Below are 25499 nucleotides of genomic sequence, written 5' to 3'. Positions count from 1 at the left end.
TTCGTTTGCGTATAGTTTGCGTCGTGTTTGCATTTTTGCGTCGCCATTTCGTACGTATTTTTGTTAGTTGCCTCCCGTCAAGTTGGTTCTTTATTTTATGTTCCGGCCTCGGCACGTGCGTTTGTTTGCTCGGACAGCTGGAGCGATGTCTCACGTCCTTGCGAAGTGAGTTGACGATAACAAGTGGGACGTGTATCCCGTGAATGCTTTGGCCGACACGGATGTGGCCTTCCGTCTCATATCGCAGCAGGGGTCAATTAAAGAAGTATTCAACTCATCAGTTGGAAAGAAGGAGCGCCACCGGACCCGGCAGTACTCCTTGCCTTCGGTGAGTACATCTCGTGTTTTTTGACGGCTGTCCCTACTAAAGTAACATATTTAACAGGGAGAGGCGGGCTAGTTGGTGGTCGATATTGGAATGCATCATGTAACCGCGAAAACGACAACGGACGATGAAACATCCGCGCCTGTCCTGTGTGTTTCTTTCGTCGTCCGTTGTCGTTTGCGTGGTTACATGATGCACCCCAACTAAAGGCACGTTACACGGAACCTGTCTCAGAAAAGTTTATGCGCTGTCCAGGTAGCCGGTGTAGCGTGTTGCACGTACAATCAATTGATCACTAAGACACGGGAAAAAAAAAAACATCTCATAGCGAATATGATCGACGCGACCAGTTTGTGTGCTGGACCTTGACATTTTTCATACGTACGCCCGAGCAGCGCAATGTAATACAGCCTAGCCACAAATTCGTGCCAGCTTGTCCGCTTATCAGTCATTCTGCTCGATATTTCAGCAAAGTTCTGACTGGTGTCGCATAAAAGTCGCGGGCCGCTTTTATCGTCGCGACAAGAGATTGGAGGATTTTTTACAAGCACTGCTCCCGGAGGGGACATGTAACCGGCAAACGAACGCTTCAGAAGAGCACTTGATATTATAACAAAAGAGGCGGCGCAGGTTCTCCAGGGCACCCAAGGGGTGCGGGAGGATCAAAGCTGGAAGCAGGGCGGCCCGTGAGTTGGGGCCGCGGAGGCCGAAGCGTGTCAGGGGCATTCACACTGTAAGGCATTCGTATTTCGAGCTGCCGGTCTTCTACAGGTGGATGGTCACGCATTTATGAAAAAGAATATTTATTTATTCACAATATCGCAAAGGCCCCAGTAAAGGGATTTTACATGAGGGGTGGGCTATTTACAAATGCATTAAGTGTTATATAAAATTTTTTTTATTACTGTATTGAAGTCGGTGCTACTGGAGAGGAGCGCAACGTCAGAGTAATTCAAATCTTGCAATGTTTTGACAAAAAATGAAGAAAGATTCACAGTGGTTCGAGCAGATGGTGGGTATACAGCTGTTTCGTGATTGGTGCTGACTTGATGGCAGGAGTACAAGGTGAAGTGTGATAAAGCTTGAACAATAGGCACAGACGTGCTATTCTGCGGCGTGCTGAAAGACTTCCAAGGTTTGCACGAGATTTTAGTTCGGTGAGACTAGAATGGTATGAGCATTCTGAGAAAATGAATCTGGCTGCATGGTTCTGTACAGATTTTAGCATTTTATTAGGGTTACTTTGGTGAGGGTCCCAAACAGTACATGTGTATTCCAGTTTGGTCTGATTATTGTGTGATAGGCCAGAAGTAGGACAGAAGGATGTGGTAGATAAAGGTTACGATGTAAACAACCAAGAACGCGGTTAGCTTCATTAGTAGTGTGCATTGTATGAAAGGACCGTGTTAAATGTGATGACAAATGAACACCTACGTACTTGTACGCACCTACACATGAAATTGCGAAGTTATAGATCAAATAATTCAGTGATGAGTAATATTGCTGGCAATGAAAAGAAAGTAGTGATGTTTTATTTGTGTTTAGTGACATGAGCTACTCGTTGCACCAGATTTCGATCCGTTGAAAGTCAGACCGAAGGGAGTGAATGTCAGACAGGTTGTTAATTGGACGATATATGTAGCATGCAGTCGTCCGCAAAAAGTGTGATGTTAGAAGAAATATCACTCGGTAAATCATTGATATATATTAGGAATAATAGTGGGCCTAGGATCGTGCCCTGAGGCACGCCCAAGCTGACAGGAAGGTAGGCAGAAGACTGTTTATTGGCGCGCACGAATTGCTGGCGGTTAGTTAGAAAGTCACAAATCCACTCAAAAGCAAAAGAATTAACGCATGAAAGCTTTAGAAACGGGCGTTCATGAGGAACGTTATCAAATGCTTTCTCGAAGTCCCCCCCCCCCCCAAAAAAGGACACACTCACACGATATATCTCACGTGCTCCTTTCTTCCGCATTCCAAAGAAAGCCTGCGAAATATAAAAAAATACCATGTGACGGGGCAATGGTGCACTGTTATTGTGTTGCTTGCTCTCAAGCATGCGATGGATGAAGACGTCGGCTGCAGCGAGACTGGCCCGTGACAGGGCGTTACGTCTGGTGTAGGTATCTGGGCGTGCGGCTTTTATCGCATGACGGCACAAATGCATGCTGCTGGCTGAGCGGTGCCGAAGCGATAAAGCATCTAAGGAGACGAAAGAGAACAAGAAGATAGCTTTATTTCTTTTTTATTCTTGAAATTGACACGAGCTGGCGGCCTGCCGATGGAGTGTAATGGGGTTGGGCGGGGAGGCGGCGTTAGGGCCGGATTGATTTTGCAGTGACCTTCAATCCAAAAAGTGCCTTTCGATTATAATGCGTGTTCGAAGAGGTCACCATCTCATAGGCACATTTTCCAAGCCGTTCTTGATCATGGTATCAGGGATGGAGTTGTAAACTTGTCTTACTTTTTCTTTTAGGTTCTCTGATGTTGTAGTTGGTGTCCGGTATACTTGATCCTTGATGTAGCCCCAGAGAAAGAAAGCAAGGGAGTTAAATCTGGCGACCATGCTGGCCAAGCAATGAGCCCATGCTGTCCAATACACTGCTGCGGGAATAATTCATGCAGCCATTTGCAAGCTTTGCTGCTGCCGTGTGCATGAGCACCATCATGCTGATACCAAATATCCTTGATCCTAGCCAATGGAACTCGGCAAAGAAAATCCTCAGGCGCCCCATCAAGGATGTCATTCATATGTTTCGCCTGTAAGCATGTTATTAAAAAACAGGGGGCCAATGATAGTGCCACCGTAAATTCCACACTACACGTTAACCGACCGCTGATATTGGTAATGTCTTCAAAACCCAGTGAGGGTTTTCGTTGCTTCAATAGTGAGTGTTGTGGATGTCCACGTGGGCATTACATGAGAAGGTAGCTTCATCAGTCCACAATGTTTTGTTGGCAAAGCCCGGTGGAAGATAATCTTCCACCTTGATTATAATCCAGTTTGCAAAGTGCTTTCGATTTTTGAAATAGCGGGGCTCCAACATCTGGTGCAGCTGCATGTGGTATGGATGAGGCTGCCTCTTCTTAAGTACTCTTCACATTGAAGAATTTGGCACTCCAGCTGCAGCACCCACACTACGAGCACTTGCACGTGGGTCTGAAGAAAACTGACACAGTATCTATCTCCACGTCCTCGTCCAGGATTGAAGATTTATGTTGCTTCTTCGTAAAAGTCCCAGTCTGTCTCAGCGTTTCATATGCATGCACAATCATCATTGAGCTCAGATGCTTACCTGGACGCCAGTGTGGAAATAGCTAAAGTGCACGCCTTCTATGTCCACTTGACGCACCTAGAGCCAAAACCATATCTTCCCTTTCCTCATTGGAGTAAGCCATATCCGCTGCTCAACGCTGGTCACAGCTGAATAGCGTTGCTGTAGAGAACACACAGGGATATGTGTGTCTGAGGAGCTCTGGATATTGGGGTCGAGCTCCACCACTGGAAAAGCTCATGCCACCATCGGCGTGACGTGACATATGAGAGGTCACGTGGACACAGTGGCCGCATCGGCTGCATTGGAAGCACCGAAGCGAGCTGAAAATGAAAGTTTAAAGTGCCACCTGTGCTACAGTTCTGATTAAGTGGTGAGGCTTTACCGCTTGACAACATTTGAAAGTACTCTAATAGGTAGTGGCTGCCTTTGGAAGCGTGCAGCATGGTAGGCTGCTGCTCGGTGCCGTTGTGCCGGACGTACGCAGTGGAGCCTGGTGTCAGCCTTATTCACACGTAGCTACAGAACAAAGAGCCACATGAAGCTTGACTCGCGAAACTTAGAAGTGGCAGACAGCCATCACCTACAACTCCGGTATGCAGCAAACAGGTGCGAGGAAGATTTCTGCTATGGTGTCAGGACTGCGCGATGTTCGGTGAGTAGCAGAAAACGCACACCGAGACGCTTGCCCGCGCCCACTGCCTAGCTAATGTCATGACGGTTTTGGTCTATGAACTTGTTGACGCTAGATACTGGCAAGTTCACTGGAACGGAAAGGGAGCGGCAAGAAGCACATTAAAGAAAAGGCATGGCATATGGTCACGTTTGTGTTATGAATTATTGCACTGGATTACGACGAAGAAGCACAGGGAAATCGCACGCTGAGAAGACCGATAAGCATACAGTGCGATGCAACTTGAGAAATAATATTGGAACGTCCAAGAATTCAGAAGACAAAAAAAGATTTAATCGTTGCGATGGCACATCACAGTCACCGTAGGTGTCGAAATCTCTATCACAAAATTATTTTTGAACAGTTGTGATAGCGTCCATGCAACAAAGATTGCCATTGTACTGTAAAATGCTCATATGCTGCAGCCTAAAGCTCACGGCACGGTGCAAAAACGCGCTCACAGCGAAAGCAAAACATTGTTCACAGACATGCATGCAGACGTGCAGTCGGTCGCTGCGAACCCGTGCGATCGCTGCATTGAGGCTTCATTCTGTTATGCCCGATTTGGTTACACAGACAGCCCACTATAAGAACATATTTCGCATAGTTTATTCGCAGCATTTGCCTACCTTTCACGCAATTAAGGAGACCATCCTGGCGACCGCGTGCAGTGGCGCTCACTGTACATATGTATTCGGCAAAGAGATAGCGTCTGTAAACAATTCTGTGCTTTCAGTTTGCCCAAGATTATTATATCGACAGTCAAAAACTTCCTTCGTTGTGAGAGTACTTACATAAATGTTGAGGAGGGCCGCCACGTGGTGTTTTTTTTTTAGCGCTGTAAGCGAAACCTATGAGGAGCGCGCCGCGTGATCTCATACTACGCAAGGGAGGAGCTTCTGACAGATGGCGACTCCGTAAGTCCTCGCCCCCAACATTGCAGTTCACTGGAATTGGTTCAGACGAGGCACATAAGGTATGATCTACATCCGGTAAACTGGAACACCCTGTGGGCGCACTCTCTCGGGGACTGACACGCTGGTGACGGTGCACAAGTGTGAAGCCAGACGCGGCCACCCGATACTGCGACCACAAAGTGATGTGTATCCGTGGGGTGCGAGATAAAAAAAAAGTCTGGTAGACAGTAAGTGCGAGAAGGAGAGCAGACGGGGCCAGTATGGAAAGAGTTGTCTGAAGAATACATGTGTAATCTTCCTTGAATATAGCCAACGTTTTTTTACCATTAGTTAGTTTTGTCCGCATGCGACTTATCCGCTGTTATTCGAGCCCTAAGGTTTAAAGTTGTAGCATCATCGTTCAATTTGAAAACTTTTACAAGGTCATTTGTGTACAAAGGCAAAATTACAGCAGCAGTAATTGCTCTCCATCATTCCCACGCACTTCGCCCTTTCCTTCTTTCAAGCAGAATCAAAATGCTGCTTTCATCTTTTCTCTTTTGTGGCCTTAGATGCTTTATCGCTTTGGCAACATTTGGCCAGCAGCATGCATTTGCACCGTCCTGCAATAACAGCCGCATGCCCGGATACCTACACCAGGCATAACACCCTCTTGCGGGCCAGTCTCACTGCAGCCGACACTGTTCATCCATTGCACGCATCAGAGCAGCACAATAACAGTGCACAAGTGCCCCGCCACGTGGTATTTTTTCATATGTTGTGGGCTTTCTTTGGAACGTGGAAAAAGGGGCCATGTGAAATATACCGTGTTGAAAACAATTTATTGAGAGGTTTCTGTAAATGCTCTACAACTTTGCATCTCACATTTGGGGTCTGCAGAGTTGTAGAGCATTTGGGGTCTGCAGCCAATACTTAAAAAGTTGATTAATTAAACATAAATAATCCGTTAGTTAAGGGGAAAATAAAAAAACAGCCTGAGTAACTCTAGAACAGTGCCAACATTATGAATTTGGTTCAACTTGCGTCCGGAGTGCCTTTCATTTTTAAAACTTTGGCTCAAGCTATGTGGGACAAGCTGTACAGGAGGGAGATTGAAAGGTTAGATGACATAGCTGGCTGTTCATTACACTATTACCAAAAAAGTTGTTTGTAAATTTAATAACTAACCCTCATTTATCACTAGTTGCGAATAAGCTCATTATGTAAACTAGGTTGGTACTTAACCAGACTTACTTAGTCAAGACAAGCATGGGCCGGTTTTTGTAGCAATGCCTTTTCCCATGGAGGAAAGAAACAAAGTAGGAGGGCTTGACGTCACATTTTTGAAGAAGTGACTAGCGCAAGGGTGGACATGAGACAATGAGACACTAAAAAGATGACAAGGACAAGCGCTTGTCCTTGTCGCCTTTTAGTGTCCACTCTTGCGCTAGTTACTTCACCATGGAATACCAACTAGCCCGGTCTCGCACCCCACATTCAGAACAATGCCTGTGAAACTTCTTGATCAGTTTTAGTGAAGCAGATGCGATCCTGTGCCCATCTGGGGCATGTTGAAGAAGATGACAAAGACCTGCACCGCAAATACTTGAGTATGTCTGTTGCTGACACTTGCACTCACAGACCCAAAACATCTTTCAAGCTTACACACCTCGCTTCAAAGTCAGCTTGTCTTGCGAGCATAATGTGCTGCGAGAAAGACGCGGGTTGAACAAGTTTATTTTACTTTTCATAGGCCTAGCACAGCAGCGAGAGCTTAAGGGGCATGGTTGCTATGGCAAGATTTTCATTTGGGGCACCATTACCAGTGCTGCATTGCGAAAAACAGCATGCGACTTCCGTCACACTACCTCCAACACGTCTGTGTTGGCCGGCGCCTCTCCTACGCTCTCCTTCCTCCATGCCTTTTCCCGATAACAATGCCTTTCAGTTCTCTTCGCTTTAGTGAGTGGTCAAGCGAGGCTGTGTATCGGGCGGAGCTTTAAAAGAGGCCACTCATAAATGCGAAAAGCACTGAAAGGCATTGGCATCGAGAAAAGGCATCGCTAAAAAGTACTGGCCATGCTCGCCACTTCTTTCTGTATAAGTAAATACAAATAAAAATTGGCTCACAAATGTACAGGACTTGACACAGCATAAGAATTGGGGATAAGAGTTAATGGAGAATAGCTTAGTAACTTGCGAATCGCTGATGATATTGCCTTGCATAGGAACTCGGGGGACCAATTGCAATGTATGCTCACCGACCTGGACATGCAAAGCAGAAGGGTGGGTCTAAAAATTAATCTGCAGAAAACTAATGCTTAACAGTCTCGGAAGAGAACAGTAGTTTACGATAAGCAGCGAGGTACTGGAAGTGGTAAGGGAATACATCTACTTAGGGCAGGTAGTGACCGTGGATCCGGATCATGAGACTGAAACAATCAGAAGAATAAGAATGGGCTGGGGTGCATTTGGCAGGCATTTTCAGATCGTGAACAGCAGGTTGCCATTATCCCTCAAGAGAGAAGTGTGTAACAGCGGTGTCTTACCAGTACCCATCTACGGGACAGAAACCTGGAGGCTTATGAAAAGGGTTCTCCTTAAATTGAGGACGATGCAACGAGCTATGGAAAGAAGAATGATGGGTGTAACATTAAGGGGGATAAGAGAGCAAGTTGGGTGAGGGAACAAGCACAAGTTAATTACATCTTAGTTGAAATCAAGAAAGAAATGGGCCTGGCCAGGGCATGTAATGAGGTGGGAAGATAACTGATGGTCATTAAGGGTTACGGACTGGATTCAAGTAGAAAGGAAGCGTAGCAGGGAGCAGCGGAAAGTTAGGTGGGCGGATGAGAGTAAGAAGTTCGCAGGGACAACATGGCCACAATTAGCACATGACCGGGGTAGTTGGAGAAGTATGGGAGAGGCGTTTGCCCCACAGTGGGCGTAGCCAGGCTGATGATGATGAAGCAAGTGATCATTGTTAGCATTGTGTTCAGTGGGGCTGTTTGGTTCATGTTTAGAATAAAGACAGGGACAGCACATCATGGAGTACAGGACAGCGCTCTGTGCTGTGCTCTTTACTCGCTCGCCCTGTGTTGCGCTGTTCCTGTTTTTATTCTAAAGGGATCATTGTCTGTGTTTATATATTTTTAAATAAGGTTTCCATTGAAACCGTTCAACGGTGTGGAGTAAACAAAAATATCGGGACATCTGAACATTCGAATATTATTCATCAAACAACCATGCAGGCTGACTGATCACTGGTTGTCCAGTTTTAATCTTTGAATAAGTTGGGAATCAAGCAACCAAATAACTGGTATTGCCAAAGGCCTGATTTATTGGTGCTTTTATAGTTTGTCAACTACCATTGGCAATATTGAATTAAGGCGTGTTTGTAAGAAGGCATTATGTTGATAACTTCAATGACAGTCTGTGAAAATGCACTGCCCACAGATAATTTTCGTGCGCGTGATACTGCTAAACCAATTGTTCTTGTATGTCTTTAAAAAAATAGATGCTTTCTTTTATTTCAGATATCAACCCATGCAGCACCTGTACTGTTCAGGTAAAGGCACTTCAAGAAGAAAATCGGGAATTAAAAGATGAAGTGGAACATATGAAGCGGATGGCAGAAAAACACGATTACATTTATGGTAAAAAGCCTTTAAACATATGTTGCCACAACATTATACAGTCAGCAGCTGTCCTAACCTTGGTGCTTGACCACTTGCCATTGCTTTTGAAAAAGTTGAAGACCCTTCAAAATAAGAAAGAAGTTAATTTCATGAAACATGTTTTTCAACGTAAAGGTTTTTGCTTCCGTTATTACCATGTGAACTTGGTCACAAAGTGCCAAACTATGTCATAAAAGGCGCTGGTAAGAACACTCTTCCTTTCCTATGAAAGCACAACAAAATTTTTCAGGTAAATGAAGAGAAAGAAGTTTTACACCATAATGCATTCGTCGATTATCAGCCATTTCTAACATTTTTATAGGCCATTGAAAGGCAGTAAAATGGCCTGTATTTAGAATTTTTTCCAGTAAAAGCTTAAATTTTGCATCAGGCAAATGGTCAGGACCTGTACAATGCTGAAAAAAAATGCTTGGACGGAATATGATACAATAGTGTACACATGTGACGACCACTCAACAAAGCTGATACGGTGTGCTAATTTAACAATGAATTGAAAAAAAATATGCAAACACTGCCTCTTGTGATAGCTCATTGTGTTGTTATTAAACTGAGAAAGCTTTGTTAGAATAATTTTTTGCTTAAAGGGAGAAAAAAGGATATTGAAGTGCTATTCCACCGATCTCAAAATGTACATCTTCTCACTTCAGGAAGCCTCTTGGGGCCAAAGACGGAATGCATGGGTACGAGTGCTCCTGTGCCAATAAATAGAGGTTAGTCTAAACTGATTTTAAGGTAATTGCTTCATTGCTAGGGTGGTTATGAGCCTCTTCAGTCAAGCAGGGCTGCTAGATTGCTTGTGTTTACCAGCATGTCACTGTCTGCTAATTTCCTGCTTGGTGCCCTTACACAGCATTGGGCAGTGCATTGATACCGACGTATTTGCTACCCGACTACTTGTGCCAGTCTAGTTAGAATTGGGCAGAATGCAATAAATAAAATAATAATAATTGCAGATTCTCATAAATATCAAACGAGTAAATTGGTGGGAATGAGCTGCCCGGTATTGTGTAAGGATGATGAGCCGGCCATTAGTAGACAGCGACATGCTACTAAATACACGTAATCTAGCAGCTCTGCTTGACTGAAGAGGCTCGTAACCACCCCAGTACTGAAGGAATCAACATAAAATCAGTTTGCACTACCCTTATGGCATAGTAACGCTCGTGTTTAGTACTACAGGCTCAATATATAACAATAGATCAAAGGACGAGAGAAAAGAAATTAAATGTGCATGCATCCGCTAGCACAAAAACTTGGAAAAGGACAGCAGAAGCACAATGAGATAAACAAAGTGGCAAGTGATTGCTTTTTCATTCTGCGTCACTTGTGCATTTATCCACTTCCAGTTTCATTTCACATGCTGCCATGGCTCAGTGGCTGCATTTTGACTGTGGTGCAATCCAAAAGCACCTGTCTGTTGTGATATACTAAAGAACCATAAGTGATTGCTTTCATAATTTCGTAACCAATTAATTTTGCAGAAGCACCCAAATTAGTCAAAACGACCTAAAACAGCACTTGGCAAGGTTGTAAATCAAGCCAAACAAACAGTTGGACATTTTGTTGCTTGCCCAAAGGTGCATATATCTATCATATCCTCTGTCTTAGCTAGCTAACATAAATGCATGAAATGGTACTGTCTGAAAAATGAATTTTTCGCACTATCCTTAAACTTCAAGCAAGCTCCAAGTCTCTTCAAGTCAAAGGCAGGAACATGCACATTGGTATAGCAATGCATCATCAGAAATTGATGTTTATTTAAAAAGGTAGTAAGCAGGATGACCTCTCATTGATAGGCTGCATTTTTCATATCAATTTTGTCTGTGAAAGCACACATTAGGGTTGATGCCTGAGGAAACTTGTCACTGTCTTCACTGTAATTATGCATTTATGTTTCTGGCTAGAAACGTCATTTATAGTCCTAATATAATGTGTGCTGTGTAGCATCCATGTCTGAACCTGTACTTACTATTGCCAAAAAGCACTCGTCCTGTCTCCCTTTCTCATCCGTGTTTTCTTCGATGAATTCATAACAGTGAGCTTGCGTTCAAATCCTTTTAAGCCACTGATAACTTACACCATCACCAGACAGTAACTTTAATGTCATGAGCTTGTACAATTTCACTTGATAGAGGTCACTTTGGTGCTACATGACAAAAAAGTGTCACCTGATATTGAGGGCTATGGTGCTTATCAGAGTAGTATGCACTTGAGCTTTTCCTGTGCCTTTATGCTGTGTGTAGATATTATGAATGGATATGAAAGTGCCAGAAAAACCAAACTTGCCTCCGATGGGAACCGAACCCACAACCTCTTCACTACAAATTGTGTTACCGCGGCAACTGTTCCAACTTCTAGATTCTTGGGTATTTTGTTTATGTGTAACCGTGGGTGTGTTAGCCAGTTCTATTCATGCCAATCCATTGGATGTGGACCATCCTTTTGGCCAATGGTGACGCATATGTGAACTTTATGAGCAGGCAGCTGACCAATAAACTCTTGTATGCTATTTGAAGACATCAAACCTGCCTGATTCAAGACCCTCATTATGAAATTAAAGACAAAGGGAACTGAGGGGCCCAATTTTGTTAAACACAATCATGTGAAACCAACAGATAATAAGCCAAATAAAGCATAAAAGAAGTTATCTGTATTTTTTTATTTAAGTGTAGAAATGATAAAGCAAAATGATAGTCGATGAAAAACAACTTGCTGCTGTAAGTCATGTCAGTAACTGCTGCAGGTTACCGCATTGTTTCTCTCCTTTAAACTTAGCTATTTGTTCCTAGATGTGTCACCCGCTGTGGTTGCTTAGTGGCTATGGTGTTGGGCTGCTAAGCATGAGGTTGCGGGATCGAATCCCGGCCACAGCGGCTGCATTTCAATAAAGACAAAGTGGAAAAGCGCCAGTGTACTTAGATACAGATGCACGTTAAAAACCCCAGGTGGTCCAGATTATTCAGGAGTCCCCACTACAGTGTGCCTCATAATCAGATCGTGGTTATGGCATGTAAAACAGCATAATTTAATTTTTTGTTAGGTATGTCATTGCCAGCAAATTCTGAATCTTACTCTGCAAAAGGTTATGGGCTATACAGCTCCCACATGATATTTTTTTTTCATGTTCCCAGGTGGACATTGGGGCCGGTGTGAGTGTTGAACAAGGCACCCTAGAGAAGCTATGCTGAGCATGCGAAAGTGGCCTTGGCAAATTTGCCAGGGCTCTTTTGTGGAATGTATTCACCTCTGAGGAGCTACGGGACGAACCGCTCCTGGGTGAGAAGAGCAACAGCCATTCAAGGAGGCCTTGGACCCTATTCGTATCCGAGCTGTGATTGGTATGTACGTCAGTCCTAGTGGTACAACTCCAAATTACAGTCTTGGAACATTATTTTAAAAATTCGCATCTCCTCGTGCGTTACTTAGCAAGAAATATGCGCCAGCACAGCAATATTAGCTTTTAGTTTGACTGGTCAAGCTCGGCACCACCAGGTAGCTGGACCGTACAGAGCGATCAGGCCACTCACGCACGTCTAGGCTAAAAGCTCCTTATCACAGCAATAGTAGCATGGAGAGGATTTAGTGTACGCCTCCACCTATCCATCAAAATCTCCAAATCTTGCCTGTGGATAACAGAAAACCAAACACGCTTGGCATTGCGACAGAATGCTCGCAACACATGCTGCTTCGACAGCTCGCTTGGGATCGACTGCCAGTCAGCTGGCGGAGAAGTTTGAGAGGCTTGGTGCGCTGGCTCAAGACAACTAGAAGGAGATGACAGGATGTCCCATCACGATGCAGAGCCAGTGAAGGTGGAGCTTAGCTTGGCGAATGAGTTGGAGAAAAAGCATGGCTATGGAGGTGGGTAACTTGTAATTGGCTAAAGTTCTCTTAAAGTGCCCCTGAAACAGTTCGGACAAATTTTGTAGGCGCGTAGGATACAGCTAAAGTTAATCATTCACACCACAATTTGTGTGAAGCCTTGCGTATTAAGAGAGCCACTGACGATTACAAGTTACCCTCCTCTGTAGCCATGCGTTTTCTCCTCAACTCGTTTGCCAAGTGATCAGGGCTAAGCTCCGCCTTCACTGGCTCTGCGTCAGGACGGCACGTCGTGCCGTCTACTTACAGTTCTTTAGGACCGAGTGTGCGAAGCCTCTCCAACCTCTCCACCAGTTGCTTGGCAGTCGACCCCAAGTGAGAGCTATCGAAGCAGAGTGCATTCTGAGCAGTCTGTCGCAACGCCGAATGTGTCTGGCATTCCGGTAACCACAGCTGAGCGGACTGATTGGTCTGCACGGTCCAGCCACCTGCTGGCGCAGAGCTTAACCAGCCAAACAACGAGCTAATATTGCTCTGTCTCGGCGTAAAACAATTCAAGCATTTACAAAAACATGTTAACGATTACGCTCGTGCAAAATATTTACACCAGCAGCAAGGAAGAATACACTTTGTTACTGTTACTGTTTTTGGTCAAGCTCTGTGCCATCAGGTGGCTGCGCCGTGCAGTTTGCGCTTCTGCTCATCCTGTGAAACGGCACAGTCAAACGGCCAGGCCCTGTCTCCTTGTGCTTGCATTTACACAAATACCGGACTCGCGAAACACTATTGTGGTTTTTAGTAATCCTCCGGTGTAAAGTGACGGCTGCAAACGTGGAAATCCTGGCGCCGATTCGATATCGACAGTCCGATGCACTGCAGCCACTTCGCTCGTCTGCTGCCTTGCAGAGGGACATGGTGTCGCAGCTTGACATTGCCAGTTACTACGTTTTCAGCCTTCAACGTAACAAAGGCGAATCGTGTTTCTTGCGAAAGGACTGAGACTGACAATGACTGTGGAGCTCTCGTAAAAATGGAGCACGTTGCAACACAAGCAGACGACACTTGCTGTGCGGCAGAAGTGTAGTGACAAATTTTTCTTGTGCATTCTCTTTCTGTTACTTTCTTTTTATATAAACAAATTACCTAACATTCCAACTATTAAGAACAACATTGGTTCACCATAAAGTTAAAAAAATTATTGATGAAGCGCGCTGGGCGGCCAGTCGGATAGCCTGCCCTACCAGCATCATTAGGACAGTTTACATCAAATGGTTAGATGCGGCTGAAAATTCAGCCGAGTGGTGTGCTGTGATCGGCAGCAATGTAAATTTTTGAAATTTTATAATAAATTATGTGCTTTAACCGGAGCACTTACATGTGTCAAATAATGATCAGAAGGACCTATCCTCTAATGGCTCAGTATGTTTGTACAGAATCATCAAAATCATTTCGGGGTCCCTCTAATGTAAGCTGCTTTACACAGATTGTTGTGCGAATGTTTTACTGTAGCTGTGCCCCACGTGCCGACAAAATTTGTCAGGACCATTTCGGGGACACATAAGTGTCTTAGCAACAAGGCTGCATGTCAACGCTTATTAGCCTTCATATAGCTGTGATACTTTAGTGTTGCTATCATTGCTTCCACTTTTGGGATAAGCTTCAACTGTTTTTGTCATTGAAATTCATTTTTTCTGATTGCCCGATAATTTGATAAGGTTTATGCACCCTTTTGGGTAAGAGAAATTTGCTGTGAGGATAAATGAATTTATAAAAGGTCAAATTTTCATTCAACGAAATTTTTATATAACGAAGTAAAGTGCTGGTTTTACTGGCTTCGTTATAGAGGATTACCTGTACGTGCAAATGAATTATATAAAATTCAAATGAATAGCAGCTAACACACTGACCTGTTCTTTATGCATGCCAAAGAGCTTGGTGCCAGTACTGAGATGTTTATCTTCATTCTGCCTCTGCTCTTTACAATATTGTGGTGCACACTTGATAACTGCAGACCCTGGCTCAAAGTACACAACGTAGCTAAATTACTCTGTGATGATGTTTTATGACTGACACTAGCAGTGTGGCCTGCACTTGAACATAGCATGAGGCTTCAATTTGTTATTATTTTATTAGACAGCTAGAAAATCTTGTATGCATCGGTAATCTTATGCTGTATTTCTTTTCCAGACTACACATGCTCCAAGTTTCCCTCTGCCAGCCTCTCCTACATAAAGGACATCATCTCCTCAGTACTGGCAAGAGAAATGAAAGAGTCTGAAGCTCAATAAATTTGTGGGCTATTGTATGAAAGGAATGATTCACATGCTTTTTTTTAATCACGAAGTTGTTTCTTTTCATAACACCACAGGGAAAGAGGCCTTGCAATGGAAAGCTGGAAAATGCACCTTGAAGATGTCACGAGGCCAAGCCATGCCTCAATGGCGAATATCAACATTAGTTAATTTCATGTTGCATTGCACCTTACAATCCATAAATTTAATATTGCATTCCACTTTACAATCCATAAACTTAATGTTGCATTCCACTTGAAAATCCATAAACTTATTGTTGCATTCCACTTGAAAATCCATAAACTTATTGTTGCATTCCACTTTACAATCCATAAACTTAATGTTGTATTCCACATTACATTTCATGGAAATACAATTGTTCGTCCATGGGAATTCCATAGAAAGTCAAGGCAATAACTGGTAAATGAAATTACAATGGTTTCACGGTGGCCACTTTTCAATGCTGGTCAACAAATCTACAATAGTGGGACAATGATATTTCAACAAAAATTTTGTTGATTGAGCAATAGGACGGCAATGGAATATCTACTAAAATTCAACACTGATTTTCATAAGGGTACTCACTGCGGAAATTTATTTTTTATCAGTGCAAATGTTGTAAGTGGAATGACGCATTTCGGCTCATATTACTCGCCGGATAATCCAAGCGGAGCCTTCGGAGAGGATGCTATGAGGCCATATTGTTGGACGGGACCATGCGCGACCCGCGCTCCAGCAAGCTTCTACGCTGGCTGCAGCTTACTTATGGGGCCCTGCTGAAGGGCTTGACAGCAGGCCGATTTGATTTGGCACCCTCCGCTCGCCTCTTGCCAGATGCGACACCCGTATCGACAAGCTCCAGTGGGCCTGTTGGAACGCCTTTTTCACTCGGGCGACAGAACGCGCCAACGCCTGGTTCGGGGTCCCGGTGAACCAAAGCGCGAAAGGCGTCCCCTGGAATATAGCATTAAATGATTCGCGGCCACGAGTGAGGCAAATATAAGTCGCTTTGCTGAACTTCTAGCACCGCCACTATACGTGTCCGCATCATAGGCGTCCAGAATTACAGATGCTTCCCATAAATAGTCCTTTTCCCACTTTACACACACACAAAAATAAATCGTAGGGTAGACTTAATTTGCACCACACCGCACACGCTCCACTGCACCAAACTGTCGGAGTCGGTCGCTCACAGTTAACCGAGTTAACGAATCTTGAGTTCCTACTCTTTGCGCACGACTGCCGCGAGCCATCGTACTTATAACAAATGTCGCATTGCATATCCCAGAACTTCTACTACGGTCTAAACTTTTACGAACACGTATGGTTATTAAGTACGTTGCCAGAAGTCCCTGGGTGTTTTCTGTTTGTCGCTGCGCTATCTGCACTTCTGTGCGCCAAATCTTTTCCGGCACTTCTGCAGAAGGGGAACTTCTAGTCTCTCGACATCTCGCACAACATTGTAGTAAATGTCTTTCCTTTCTTTCTTTAGTTTCTCGAGCAATTGAACGAGGTCTCTTAGCGCGTGCCTACTCGCATGTAATACGGAAGACAGGGTACCCAGCTTACATTAATTGCGTTACGCCTAACCCGATTTCCCAGAAGAAGGAAGTTGATATTGACCTGGGGCTTATTACGGCCAATGCCAGCTTTGCATACCACTTTTTCATCATTGTTGTGACCTTCTCCTCTCCATAACTTATTCGCGGCCTGAGGGTAGTCTCAGGCCGCGGTATATAATTTTCAACACCTGCACGTCTGGATGCCGAGATAACTCTAGAGCACATAAGCATGTCTCAATGGCACTGTATGCCGACGCCTATGGTGCCTTGTATACCTCGACAGTTCTCAGAAGTGATCGAAGCAAAAGAACTCTCGCCGATGATGTACGATAAGATCGCGGTGCGCTATACTCAGGGTTGCCTAGACCTTGACTGAGGAGGCGAACCGCACGAACGTCGTCAAAGACGCCTCTCACTTTGCCTTTTGCACCTGAGGGCCCGTGAGTGGGAGGGCGTGTCGATAAAGTTGCGTCATCAACGGCAAGGCAAAGTATAGAGCCTCGAAAATTGTGGCAGCGCCATTCAGTAAGCCTGGAGAAACTGGCGTTTCCCATAGATGCGTACGAAGATCGAATGCTTGGATAGAACGTAATGAGGCGTCCTCGATTAGGCACAATATCAACGCCGGCACGCTCACGGACAAAAAAAAAAGTTGTCGGTGAAGCAATCTGCAGGAATTAGTAATTAGGATACACGAGAACACGCGCAAAATGCGCGAGTGCAGGATGAGCGCACAACCATGTAAGCGAGCTCACTGGTTGCAATATAATGTCACGTAGACGACTCAGTGTAAGTACAACGGTCATAACTATAGCGCTTCCAGGAGGCTTGTCGCGCTCAATGGCTCGAAAACGCTCTTGTTACTGATACTCCAATGATTCTCACCCATAGCGCGTAGCCTTGAAACACGTACAAAAGTAGTCACGTGGAAGTAGAACATGAATTATAGCGAGTGCTGCATACATAATATATACAGGGCGTTTCGGTGAACACTAAAAATTTTTTAAAGTTGCCTGTGGCAGATGTCACAATTGTAGTTCATGAGCTGGTCTACTCGAAGCGGTGGACAATGCTTGCACAAAAAATTAAGATCCAAAATCGACTAAATAATAAAAATTAACTAATTGAAATTTTAACTAATTACATTATTGACCATATTGCAATTCACAAATTATAGCCGTTGAGTTTGCAAGGCAGTTCCACTTGGAAAGAATTTTCAAGATGACACCAGCTTAGAATATAAATCCGCGAACTTTGTGGAGAAATGCATTGGAATTCCAGTTAATTTGTTAACAAAATGTCGTTTCATGCACTTCAGTACACAAGCAACTGGAACTCCCATGCATTTCTTCGCAAAGTTCGGGAATTTATGCCTCGAAACTGGTGTCGTCCTGAGAATTCGTTCTAAGTGGATCCGCCTTGCGAAGTCCACTGCTAAAAATTGTAAATTGCAATATGGGTCATAAGATAAATACCTAGGAAGTTAATTGGTGAATTCTTGTTAATTAGTGAATTTCGCATTTCAATTTTTTGTGCAAGTATTGTCCCCCGCTTCGGGTAGACAGGGTCATAAAATAGAATTGAGCTATCTGCCACAGGCAACCTTCAAAAAAATTTTATTAAAAGTGTTCGCTGAAACACCCTGCGTATGTATGAACCAGAAGAAGGGAAACCGAGGGGCCCGGTTTCGATGAATCATAATCTCAAGAAAGGCGAACGGATAATGACATCTCGGAAAAAAACTGGGAATTTATTTTGCAGTTTTATTGGAACTGAAGAAGTGATACATAAATGGAATTGAAAGTGAATGGAAAAACAACTGGCCCCGGGTGACACAAGAATCCACGTCTTCGCATTACCTGTGCGATGCTCTTATCAATTGATCTATACCACGGTGCCGTCTGCCTTGCCGCTTTACCGGAGACACACACACACACACATATATATATATATATATATATATATATATATATATATATATATAAAGTAGAGTAGGCCGTGTGGGTCCTATATGATAACCGCAAATCTCTGCGCGAACTCCGCCGCAATTCTGGCAGCTGCACTTCATTGTCTATCGTCCTTCTACTTTTCATTCTAAAAAAAAAAGTTGATAACATAAGACATTTGCTGACCAAACATACTTAAACAGCACAATTTCTCCAAACATTTTTTACATCTCTTTCCGACAGAAAAGCCACTTACGGGATCAGTTCTCATTTCCTTCATTTCTCGCTAATAGTGCAAAGCATGTGAAAGCGTAGTAGCACTTGAACTCTGGGAACTGCGGAGAAACGGACGAAAGGCGGAAACCCTCATCACCGCGTCTACACGGGACGATGAGGGACGTTTGTGTCGTCCGTTGAAATTGTGCGACTGGAAAAAATGTTCCTTCGGGTTGCAGCCTAATTTAATACTGCTTTTTACTGTTGGGTGAGCCCCCCTTTCAAAATCCATTAATTCCCTGTCCTTTTCTTACCCGTTTGTTACCCAGCACAATACTAGAATTTTCGACGTCGATTGTGTGTGATGTTCACAGCTGGCCATATTTGTTCGATGGGAAGTTTTAGGGACGTCTTTAGAAAACGTTTACCCATTTTCGAAGTATGTCCACACATAAACATTCTTGACAATGACAAATCTTCAGAAAACGAGTCGTTGCGGCGTTCTGACTGCGACGAGGCGAAAAAAATATATATGTCGCAATAACCGTCCTGCAGATAAATATAGGTCGCTATATATTTGTCACTGCGCCACCCCTTATTAGTTGCATTTCCTTCCTTTCTACCTAAAGATACAAAAATTTACAATACCAGTGCAAGTCTCCACATGCCTGGGTATAGCCGGTAACTGTAGCTTTTGCGACAAAACAAGCTCGAAATGCCATGAAGGTTATAATTCGCGCTAGTGGTTTGATATCCATCCATGTGGGTTTCAAGGAGGCAGCAGATAAAAAGCCAAACAATCGGAAGACACAAAGAAACGGTTGTTCCGTCTTTGGATGCGTCATCCCCTCTTCCTGTGCGTGAAATGTTGCGCCTCTTTAATCCCACAGAGACAGGACCAATGCCACCTACCTACAAAATTTCAGGGGAAATAAGTAACAGAAACTAGCCCGGAAAGTCTCGTTTACCTTGTTTTCCGCCGTATTACAACATTCAGCACAAACTTCTACTTCCGAATGCACAACATTTCTGGGTTGATTCCACAACTATGGCTGCAGGTAGTATATTACAGGTAGTGCAATGCCTGGTAGCTTTATCGAATCGCTAACGAGTAATGGCGAAAGAAACGGGTTGTCGATGGAAGACCCTGCCTGACCCGCTTTCAGCCTAATTGCAGGAAGTCCCAGTTTTGGTCAATAGCCTGCACTTAATGGGCCATCAGTAAAGGCTCCACCGGGCCACCCCGCTCTTCTCTCCCCTTTGTCTCTCGTCCACTCCTCGCCTGCTAGCAGCGCTAAGAATGTCGAATGCCATACACAAGAGAGGGTAGATTGGGAGATATAGCCAAATGTGAGTAAGCAGCGGAGTGTTTGGAGAAGGGCACCCGGAGGAAGCCGTGCGAGAATGCATCGCGTAAAGCTCCGTTGCACATTTTCGCTAACAGGATGCCCTAATCACCGGCTGTAACCACCGTTATTGGCTATTAGAACAGTTGTTACAAGGCTCAGCTTTGTGCCATTGCACGGCCGCAGCTATATATATGTTAGCTGAAAGCACTAAAAGAGGCGTGACCGACTTACACTTGTCCGCTCGGGACAATAACAAGTACTCCGCTGCCTGGAAAGTACCGCGAAAGCAGCTAACAGTTAGCTGTATCAATTGATTTGTTGCTAAATTTGTAGAAAAATTTTATTGTTATCGTAACCAGTAAGACCGACCTTGTTCAGCCGACGCAGAAAGACACGCCCAACATGAAAAAAAAAATAAGAAAGAAAAGATAGTAAACACCCGTTAAATAGGCTGTGTCTTGTCCTTTATTTTCGATCGGTCACTTCGATGCAGTACCTCCATCGCCTAAATCTGAAAAGGCCATTCACATCCTAAAGCATAATTTATGCGATGCTGTGGGGAATCTCGTGGACCCGCCGTGGTTGGTTATAGACTATGGTGGTGGTCTGCTAAACACGAACTCCCGGTATCGGGTCCCAGCCCCGGCAGCCGCATTTCGATGCGGGTCAAATCCGAACACACCCGTGTACTTAGATTTAGGCGCATGGTATAGAAGCTCAAGTGGTCGAAATCATTCTGGAGTCCTCCACTGCGGCATGCCTTATAATAAAATCGTGGTTTGGCACGTAAAACCCCATAATTTTGTTTAATTGCGTGGCGTTGGTCCGGTAGTAGCTATATTATTATCAACATCGAAAACGACGCAGCACAATGTTTTGGGACTGGCCGAGCATCGTTGATACTCTCTTGCGTTGAACCAAGCCAGGTGAAGCGTGTTTCACTGTGCGACAATATGCTTAAATTTCAGATGTCCCAAACCTCTTGCCCGGCAGCATGAGTTGGGAGGCCCGCTCTTCGCTTGCCCGCCCAACTCTGTTACGCGCAAATGGCACTGCCGTAGATAACCGAAAATGAAGCAGTTACTTCAGCGCGAGGTATTGACAGGCACCATTAAGGGAAACACTTACCTCGGACCGAGCCCCTGGGTGCTATAACGCAAAACTACTCCAACCTTTTCTATTCCAATTCTGCAATCAGCCCACCGCATTTGTTCAAAAACTTTTTGGGACCTACGCCACTTCACCTGTCTGTCACGCAACATCACGAAAACCGCGATAGCTCCCCATCTGATACAACATGTACACACTGATTATGCATAACTTGACCAAACCAAGCAAAAATAGTTATTGCTAATTCGACGACTTTTTGTCATTAGCTCTCGGTTATTGGTCAAAAGTTTTCGGGCTGCAGCCACTTTACCTGCCTCTCACGCGACGTCACAAAACCACAAAAACTTACCGCGTTAAAGGGACGTGTACGCGTTAAAGATTCATTAATATGTCGAACAAAAGTGAATTTTCTTCTGAACAGCCACAGGTTGCCCCTTTGCGAAAGGAATAAAACATGGCTGCCTCCGCTTGCTCCGGCACTGGCTACTCGCCCCCTGCCTGAGAGCATCGATTTATTTGCGCGTACTGAAACATTTTGCGTGGCCGTGTAACGTTTTCGACAACTTTCGGCACGTTTACGACCTCTATCTGCCAACTCTTCTTCATGAGCATACGTTTTAGCGTCATTCTTAAGCTTCCATCGCATGCCGCCGCGATTGTCGACAAGCCACCGCAAGCTAAGAGGAAGCGGACCAATCGCAGACGCCGGCACCACCCTCTTGATCCGGTTATCGACTTTCAGTGCAGTGGCTCGGCCCCATCTAATACCTCTTCACTTGAGCATGCTCCTCAGCTCTTGTGAGCCAATTAGATAAGACAAGCCGCTCAGTGCAGGCAATGTTATTCGTTTTTCAAGCAAACAAAAGTGTCCTCCTATGAACGAGAGGAGCATTTGAGTGGTTTGTTCAGACAACTCTGCTAGTGACCGCCCGATGCTTGCGTCGGTGGTTACGCAAATTTAACGTGAGGTTATTGGAATAAAAACATATTGGAATAATTTTACGTTGTACGGCCCCTATTTCTCATTTTGAATCCATGTTAATGATAAATGTATACACTTCTTAAGAAACCGATAAAGCAAACTTGCTTAATCTCTGATTTTAATTCAAGGAGTCAGTTTAATACCATTCGCTGATTGTGGCGGAAAATTATTTTTTTTCTTTCTTTTCTTGCTTCATACTTTCTTTCTTTTCTTTTGGAATAATTTTACGTTATACGGCCCCCTATTTCTCATTTTGAATCTATGTTAATAATAAACGTATACACTTCTTAAGAAACCGCTAAAGCAAACTTGCTAAATCTCTGATTTTAATTCAAGGAGTAAGTACAGTACCATTCGCTGATTGCGGCAGAAAATTATCTTTCTTTCTTTTCTTGCTTCATACTTTCTTTCTTTTTTGTTCAAGCTACTGGTCTTCATAAAGCATTAAAACAGCAAACCATGAAGCGTTTAACTGTGTGACCTATAAACAAAACTTGAAAGAAAGTGGGAAGGCGAATTTACCCTCACCAGAGGTCCCGGCCTAGAAAAAATTCTAAAAGTGATTTCGCTTACTGCTCGCTGATACGTTTTGTTGAAGCTTTCCCTGCATGATTGCATGTTTTTAGTCCACAATTCAGTTAGCATTTTGCTTCCTAGGTTCTTCCACAACATTGGAGTCAATTCCTACAGTGATCCATTAATCCCCTGCTTTTATTTTTCTTTCATTTCACATAAATCTCTAAGTCTCACTCTTTCGCCAGTCCAGGAGAGCCAAACCAACATGCATTCTCGGATAATATGATTGACCTTTTGTCTTTAAATATTTCTTCATTTATCTCTACATCTTTTCTCGTGAGTGACAGCCTGATAATTAGGTCCTCGTTGCTACAGCAGCTCGCTGATCTATTGGATAAGGAGCGCACAAAACTAAATTTCCTTTGTTTTTCGCGCTAATCAGGCAAGGAAAGAGGACGAGTATCTTGATAAATGCTGCAACCAAACAGAAACCTTTAAAATTAACGGAATTCGGTGAAGAAAATTAACGGAATTCGATGACATTTTTAACTTTTCAACAGCATTCTTGAATTTCAAATCTGTCACAAGACCTTCTGTTTGCCGCTTAGGTCACACAAATGCAATTGGAACCGCTCCATGCATTGTCTGTTAAAGCGTTTCTTTCCCCGTGCAGTCTAATGGGAAAGTGGGACTCCTAAGTTTAACAAGAGCTTTTCTTCCATTTTTTGTTTGTTTGCTTTCGCCCCGTTGTCTTATGGGAAAGTGAGAATTGGTCTCGTGGAATCAAGACTTTCGACTAAAGGCGCTCGCGAGAGTTATTACAGCGTGCGTTTCCCGGAGTGCAACGACGTTTCTCACTATTTGCGCAAGCCCGCGAACAGCTCATTCTTTTCGCGGAGTCTCCGAGCTACGTTGCAGCTTCTCGCTTTCAACCGTCTGCAAGACGGAAAATTTACGACAGCGACAAAACAGAAGCAGCGAAGGTGCCATCGCACGAGCATTAGGCCTGCGAGACAAACCGTTGTACCCTGCAAAAGAGACTTCGCGACAACGCGAGACAGAGTGGGTGTAGCAAGTGTATCTACGTCGCGAGAGAAGATACACATAAAGGAAGCAGCCAGTCGGTCGGAAGTTGTGGCCAGGTTTACGGTTTCCCGCGGCCATTAGTCGTGATATATATATATATATATATATATATATATATATATATATATATATATATATATATATATATATATATATATATATATATATATGTATATATATATTAATGGTGTAACATTAAAGTACCCTCACTCCTCCTTCCTGTCTTTCTCTTTTCAGTCTCAACCTTGTTGTTTTTCTCCAGAACAAACACTGTTGGCAAGAAATGCAGAATTGCCGATGCTTATGTCGTCATCATCGCTATCCGACAATTTTCCAGTATAATTTTCATTATCAGCCATTATCAGCCAGTGCTCATGTGTGTAAACAATAGTGGTTGGTGCTGCCCGCATCACTGACAGTGCGACACTCGCAGTCTGATTATTCTTAACTTTTGTCGCACCAACAGGAAGGGGGAAGAGTGAGCGAGCAGGACTGTGAAGAGCGACAAAGTTATAAAAAAAAATTCGCGGCAACAGAAGCTCGGTTTAAGCGCATCATAAGAAAGGGTGGGGCGTGGGGAGGGGTTGATTGCAAGAGCCCGCCAGCTTCGATGTAGAATACAAAAACAATAGCACCAATGTGGGTGCGACTAGCGCGCTTGGAAACAATAAACTAATCAACAAGAAAAACCACCTGCAGTCTTCCCGCGACATCCACATCTTGCTCGTGCTCACGTTCTGAGACAGCTTTCAGCCTCGGTCTCTATGCTACGTACGTTGTCAAAAGCAGCTAGTCAAACGGAAGCATACGACGTTAGCATCTGGACAAATCTTCGAGTGCTGAATCGTCTTCGCAAATGCTATAGTGCTAGATTACGAGACGATGAACATTTCTTACAAACGCTTGCGAGGTGCGCTCAACACAGGACGCCGCTGCCACCCGTACTCGCTTCTATACCGGGTGTGCCACGTAACTTGAGCTGAACGTTAAAAATATATAAATTCCACTGAGCTGGACGTTGTTAAGTTACCGTTGTTTTCCGTCGCTTAGATATACACAAATTATTTTTTGCATTCCACCTGAATACATAATTAGTAATAATAATGTAATCATGTAATAATAATAAATGTTATTTCATAAAAAGCGTTAGTGACAAAATTGTAGAGCAACAAGAACAACTCCCGATAGAGTTTTCTGTTGCTAAATAGGGAAAATACCGGATGCTATTGCTGTTGCAATACCTGCTAGTGTTTTTACAGGCATGAAAGCAGTCCGCGAATACACGAAAAATTGCTGTGCGAGTTGCCGCTCGAAGCACTTAGCGTGCATTCGCGGCCTTCTCTCATGCTTGGAGATACACTTTTATGTAGCACGCATTGAGCAACAGAAAGCTGTATCGGGAGTTTTTCTTGGTGCGCAACAGTTTTATCATCGACACTTTTCATGTAATAGTAATATTTGAGAAGGTGACTATTTATTGAGTCTATTTATGTAATTAGGCGGAATGCGAAATATAATCACAGTATCTCGAGGCAACGAAAAACATCATTACGTTATTTCTGTCCAGCTACGTGTCGTCTGCATATTTTAAAGTTTGGCTGAAATTAAGTAGGACACTCTATAAATCTATACGAGATCTGCTAATAGGGTGGTACAATATGACCGTACAATGCTTCGTGCAATACAGAGCTGAATAGCGAACGGCGTGTCTAGATAGTAGATAAAAGATGTCGTCTCTGACAAAACGCCGCG

The 25499-nt window shown here is 43.9% G+C and overlaps 1 long non-coding RNA gene across 1 annotated transcript; it reads left to right on the top strand.

The window, feature by feature from the left end:
* The first annotated feature begins 27 nt into the window (after positions 1-27).
* On the top strand, positions 28-14999 carry LOC135908443 (uncharacterized). The gene is made up of 4 exons (XR_011513862.1): positions 28-328; positions 8706-8825; positions 11999-12205; positions 14877-14999. It is a non-coding gene; the product is annotated as an uncharacterized lncRNA (long non-coding RNA).
* Positions 15000-25499: the final 10500 nt, after the last annotated feature.

The sequence above is a fragment of the Dermacentor albipictus genome, chromosome 1 (genome assembly GCF_038994185.2).
Source record: "Dermacentor albipictus isolate Rhodes 1998 colony chromosome 1, USDA_Dalb.pri_finalv2, whole genome shotgun sequence".
Lineage (NCBI taxonomy): Eukaryota > Metazoa > Arthropoda > Arachnida > Ixodida > Ixodidae > Dermacentor > Dermacentor albipictus.
Note: the sequence above shows the minus strand (reverse complement) of the source record. Positions and strands in the feature narration are given on the sequence as shown.